The 6,679-nt window shown below is 35.2% G+C and overlaps 1 pseudogene; it reads left to right on the top strand.

Annotated features, from left to right (window-relative positions):
* The first annotated feature begins 2,614 nt into the window (after positions 1 to 2,614).
* Positions 2,615 to 3,477, top strand: LOC116422548 (annotated as a pseudogene).
* The last annotated feature ends 3,202 nt before the right edge of the window (positions 3,478 to 6,679 follow it).

Raw genomic sequence — 6,679 nt, 5'->3', positions numbered from 1 at the left:
ATTTAAATTGCATGTCAAAAAATTCTTAATAATTAGAGCTGTCTAAAAGTGAAATGAATTGTTTTGGGATTGGTGTATTTCCTTTGCTTAGAGGTCTTTTTAGAAAACAAAACCTTTTGGATATGAATTTGACTAGGTGGCTGTTAAACTCTTAAAATAATTTCCCTTAATTCCATTTCCATAAAAGATGGAAGTGCTTTACATAATAGCTGTTTCATATTGAATTGAACTGAATGGGAGTAATTGCTTGTGTTCATGAGAAGTAGTTGAGAAGAATGGATTATATGAGCAATATTCATAATATTTTTTGAGATAAAAAACTAAAAAATCAACATGATTTATTAAGTTCCTAGCAATATTGATATTGTTTCAAGCCATATATTTAAAAGAAAAGAAGAATGAATGTTGAAAATTGATTATTAATCATTCAATTCAATTTGAAAACATTTTAAGAACATCTATCCCTATGTCACTTATAGGTAGTAAGGGGAATAAGACACTTGGACAGTATTAAATAAAACAAAAATGAAAAACACCTTGGAAGCATATAAACAAAAAACCAAGTGAGATCTGAGGGATATTCCAACTTGTAGTATTCTACAATCCAAAGGATAGGAGCGTAATAGAAGAAAGTGAGGAGCCATCCTAGTAGATCAAGCAGAAGCATGGCAGTAGAGAAGGAAGAAATGAAGAAAGGAAGAAAGGAAGTTAGGGAGAAAAAAAGGAAGAACTAGGAAGAAAAAAAACAAAGAAAGTATGAAGGAAACAAAAATGGAAGAACATAAACCAGAGATAAAGGAAAGAAAGGAGAAAGGAAGAAAAGAAGGTAGGTAGGAAAAAAGAATATAAAACAAATTAGAAGGGAAGAAATGAAATGTACAGGGCTAAGCAATTTACAAAAAATATTTTGTTTGATCCTTATGATATCCCTAGGAAATAAATACTGCTATTATGTTCATTTTACCATTGAGAAAACAAAGTCAAACAGAGGTAAGTGATTTGCCTGGGTTCACCCAGCTAATGAGTGTCTGAGGCTAGTGAGTCTGAGGACTACTGGATTCTAGGCCCAGAGCTCTATCTACTGAAACCACCTAGAAGGGTATATCTAGAGAATGTTGGGTTCAGTTTTAGATGAAGCACAGAGTGCATGGAGGTCAACTGTAGGATATCAATATATGAAAACAGATGGAAGCAGATTGTAAAAGATCAATCTCATTACTTACTAATGTAAATAAATATTAAGGAATTATTGAAAGATTTTGAAGAGAAAAAAGTGACCAAATATTTTGACTAATTATAGTACTTATCACTGTGTAATTAATAAGGTAACAATTTATTAATTTTACATTGTGCTTTAAATGTGCAAAATGCTTTATATCTTGTTTCATTTCATCCTAATATCCCTGTGGAGTAAGCACAAAGTATCTAGGACTAGACTCTAGAGACACAAACCTAGACTTAAGACACAGATATAGGCATGGGCCTACACAGTACATACGCAAACATGGAAATAGGCATAGACATAGACATAAATTATACATGAACAGCATCAACAAAGATATAAATAAAGGAAAAAGTCAAGAAATATAAGAAGATATATCCTAGCTATTTATTAGTTATTCTGTATAAATGCTAACATATTTAGAGATGAAAAATAGTGCAAACTCTTCTAAAATATTTTCATTTAATTTATTTCTATGCTTTTCTACAACCTGCACATATTCTCTAAAGACAAACATTAATGAAGTCTGATTTCTCCAAGTTTATGTGACTAATTGCTCTCTACATTATGGGGAACAAAGTCTCATTTATGAACACTTAACGTGTTCAGTCACCAGTGAATAAACATTTATTTAGTGCCAACTGTATGCCAGGTACTTAGTTAAGTGGTGGGGGTGAATATAAAAAGAAGCAAAAGATAATACCTGCCCTCAAGGAGTTCATCATTTATTAAGGAAAACAAGTGAACAAATATGTACAAAAATTATCAATAGTAGAAATGGGCAATAACTAAAAGAAAAGACACTTGAAATAAAGGACTTTGGGAAAAGTAGGTAGAAAACTAGATAGGCTGCTTGGAGTTAGGAAAACCTGAGTATGAATCTTACCTCAGACACTTAGTAGGTATGTGACCTTGAACTTATCATTTAACTTCTCTTTGCTTCAGTTCACTCATCTGTAAAATGGGAATAATAATAGCACTTCATTCTAGAAGATCAGGGACATCATGAGTATGATGTCTTGAATTAACTGTGAGTTGGAGTTGAATGAGGCACAGTTTTAGAAAGTCATAAGTCAAGGATACAATGAAATGATATTTGTGAAATATTTTGGAAATCTTAAAACAACTGTGTGTGTATGTTTATATATGTGTGTATATGCTAGCTATTATTATTACTTAAACAATTTTTTTGTTTTGTCATTCCTAATTCTTACAACCATGCTCTAAAATATATTTATTAAAGAGAACAATTGAGTCTTAAATCATTCTAATTAAAGTATATGCAGTATAAAGTAACATTTTATTTCATGCATGAGTGCTACTTTTCATAATTTTTGGTAAATATATTTTTTATTTAATAACTCTTATTCTAGTGGCAGGTACAATGCAGATATGGCAAAGGAGAACATGACATTGGTGACAGAATTTGTTCTTATCGGGTTTACAGATCTTTCTGAGCTTCAGATCCCTCTCTTCTTGCTGTTCTTAGTGATCTACTTCATAACCATGTTGGGGGATATTGGACTGGTTGTACTTGTTTGGATGGACTCTCACCTTCACATCCCCATGTATCTATTCCTCAGTAGTTGAGCTTTTTCAGATGTATTAACTTCCTCTTCAGTAACCTCTAAAATGTTGATGATTTTCTTAACAAAGAATAAACATATCCCTTTCAGCATTCATGATCTAATTTTATATTTTTGGTGCCAGTGCAAGTGCAAAATGTTTCCTTTTGACATCAATGGCATATGACCAATATGCCACCATATGCCACCCTCGCTTTTATCCAGTGAAGATGTCCAATAGACTGTGCAGACAGCTGGTCATTGCTTCCTATACACTTGGCTTTCTTAATCTCATGATTCATGTGGGTGTATTAGTTAGATTAATCTTCTGTAAATCACATATAATACATTATTTCTTTTGTGAAATTTTACCATTGTTTAGAATTCCTATACTGACCCATGTCTTAATTCACTAGTGGTTTTTATTTGTTCTCTCATTATTCAATCTTTCACTCTTATAATAATCTTAATCTCATACACATATGTATTCCTTGCCATTCTGAAAATTAAGTCTAAATAGGGCAGAAGCAAAGCCTTCTCCATCTGCAGTGCAATCTGTTCTCTTTATTCTATGGCATGCTTTTAATTATATATGTTTTGGGGCAGAGCCAAGATGCTGGAAAGGACAAACATTTCTTTCTGACCTTCTACAACTCTCAGACTAATCAGCAAATCCAGCTTCTTAATTAGCTCTGGACCAGCAGAATCCACAAATATTGACAAATTACCAGCAGAAGATAATTTCGAAAATCACCAGAAAAGTCTGTTTCAATCAGGAATGGTAGGGAGACAGCCAAGCATAAGCAGGCTGAACACAGATGCCAGCACAGGCAGTGCAGATTCCTAGGGCAGTGTGGATTCCATGGACTAGTGTAGACTCTGCAGGGTGGTACAGACTCTATGAGGTGGAGAATCTATAGGAATCTACAGCAGTATTGGCCGCTCTGCCCTGGTTGCAAGCCAGTAGATTAGCAGAGAAGTTATAAAACATCCAACACAAACACAAGAGATAAATAGTGAACCCCAAAATGCCAGAATCTCATGGGATCCAGCACAGCCTCAACCACTTATAGAGGAAGCTGCCCCTTGTACAGGAAGCTTAGAAAACCTCCCCTGCCCTAGAAGCAGACATTAATTTTTTTTTAATGAGTAAAAAAGTAAAGAGAACTCTGACCATAAACAGCTTTTATGGTAAAAGAGAACAGATTTCAAACCCTGAGGAGACTAAAAGCAGATCATCTCCAGATAAAGCTCCAAAGGGTAATTTAACCTAGTCCCCATCACACAAGGCTCTCCTAGAAGAAATTTTAAAAAGATCTTAAAAGAGAGCTGGGAAGAAAAATGGTTGAAAGGAAATGAAAGCTTTGCAAGAGGGTTTGGAAAAGGCATATAATTCATTAAAAGATAGATTTGATAAAAATAGAAAAAGGAAATAACTCTGCAGAAAAACAGAATTTGTGAAATGGAAAAAAAAATTCCATAGAACAAAACAATTTATTTAAAAATCCAATTGGACAAATACAAAAATAAGTAAAAAAGTAAATGAAGAAAATAATTTACTGAAATTCAGAACTGAACAAATGGAAATGAATAACTCAAGCAAAACCAAAAAAAGAAAAGAAAAGAAAAGAAAAAAAGTAGAAAAAATAGAAAATACCTAATTGCCAAAACAACTGACCTGGGAAATAGATCTAGGAGAGACAATTTAGGGATTATTGGACTTCCTAAAATCCATGATGAAAAAAAGAGCCTAGACAATATTTTTCAGGAAATCATCAAAGAGAACTGCCCAGATGTCATAGAATCAGAAGGTCATAGACCATTGAAAGAATTCACCAAACACCTCCTGAGAGAGATCCCAAAATTAACCCCAGGAATATCATGGCTAAATTTCAGAACTATGGGACCAAGGAAAAAAATATTAGAAGCAGTCAGAAAGAAACAATTCAAATACTGAGGAGCCACAATAAGAATTATTCAGCCTAGCAGCTTCCACTTTAAAGGACTGAAGGATCTGGAATCTGACATTCCAAAAGGCAAAGGATTTTGGAATGCAGCCAAGAATAAATTACCCTGCTAAGCTGAGCATTTTCTTTCAGGGAAGAAGATGGACATTCAATGAAACTGGTGAATTCCATTTATTTTTGATGAAAAGAGCAGAGCTAAACAAAAAAATTTGACCTCCAAATATAGAACTCAAGAGAAGCATAAAAAGGAAAGAGGAAAATCAAATTGTTAATCTCAAAAATGAAATCTCACCTGCGTTGGTTTTAGTGGAGGAGTGAAGGAGGCAGGAAAGCCAAATGGATAGTCAAAGATGGAGTTTCTCTATTTCCGGTCCTTTAGCCCTTAAATACCTTAGTATGATTACATCATTACAGCACACTAAGCATGTGTCAACTAGAGAACCATTATATTATCACATCACACTGAGTGTTAATTGTTAACTGAGTGTTAACTATAAGCACCCTGCTATTGATATGTAAATGCCTTTCTTTACTGTAAGTATCCCTTGCTTCAAGTAGAACACAGGTGGTCATATCCTCCTTGACTTCTCAGGAAGGACTTTGAGAACATCAAAGGGAGGTGGGGAGCTAAACCATACATTGTCAGTAGGTTCCCTCTGGGCTAAAGGGTCTTATACCTTACCCAGAGTTCCTCCACTCTCTGCAGCCCTCTACAGCCTTTTGTATTTTTTTTTTTTGCACAATTTTTTCCTCTTATTTGTCTTACTGGATTTTCAAAATCCCATTTGAGCTCTTCCAAAGCCTGAGACCAATCATTATTTTTCTTGGAGCCTTTCGATTTAGTTTTTGACTTAGTTATCTTTTTCTGAGTGAGTTTTGATCTTTCCTGTCACTGTACTGACTTTCAAAGGCCAGAAAATTTTTCTATTGTCTGTTCCCCAGCCTGTTACTCAGCTTTTAGCTCTTTGTTTAAGTAGGGCTTTGTTTCCAGAGTGCAAGGTGTGTTGTCCCAGACCTTATAGGTCTTATAGAGAAGCTTATAGGAACCTGACTTATAAGCACCCTTTTCTGCCTTTGAACTGTTAGGAGTGTCCATGCCCCACTGTAGCTGCAAGATCTAGTGTGCTAAAGCAACAGAATCCTTCTTCAATGTTAACAAAGAGACCTCCTCTGAGGTGAGATCTTCAAAAGCTGCCAACACCATCACTGTACACGCTTACTCTTAGTTTGCTCGTTTTCCAAGGTCTTCTAGCCCTACTGACAAAACTTTTCTGCTAAACTTCCAAGTTACCTTTGATGTCTTTGGGCTGAGAGGTCTAGAAACCATCAGTGCTATTGCTGATTCAGAGGTCCTGCTTTGCTAGTTCTGGGGCCAGGGATGGGGCTGGTGCCATGCTGGTGGCTGGGATTGCAGGCTGGACTCCCATTCTATTGTCCAAGACCTTTTCTGTTGACTTTCCAAGCCATCTTTGATGACACACTTGAGAGGTCTGGAAACCACCAGTGGGCTCTAAAATTTGCTTAGTATTATTATTTAAAGGAATCTGGGGTGATTTGAGAGAAGAGGTTGGGTGAGTTTCTGTCTTTACTCTGCCATCTTGACCACTCCCACAATGTTTCATTCTCATAGGGAGAGAACTTATTTACTTTGAGTATTGTCTGGTATATATTTTGATTTGTATATCTTCTCCAATTTCTGTTTGCAGATTTTTGCCTCAATGTTCCTTAAGGCACATGATATAGGTGGTAATAATTAGAATCTAGATGGAAATTCCCCACTATCAGTTTGGTTTTTAGCAGTCTTTGTGGTCAGCCATCAAAGAGGTCTTAGTTTGGATTTTCTGATCAAAGTAGAGAGTTGAAGGGAAACTTGAGGCACCATTCTCCCATACCATAATTAGAAGTACTTACATTAATACCTCTTA

Source organism: Sarcophilus harrisii, chromosome 3 (genome assembly GCF_902635505.1).
Source record: "Sarcophilus harrisii chromosome 3, mSarHar1.11, whole genome shotgun sequence".
Lineage (NCBI taxonomy): Eukaryota > Metazoa > Chordata > Mammalia > Dasyuromorphia > Dasyuridae > Sarcophilus > Sarcophilus harrisii.
This window is presented reverse-complemented; position numbering and strand designations above follow the sequence as displayed.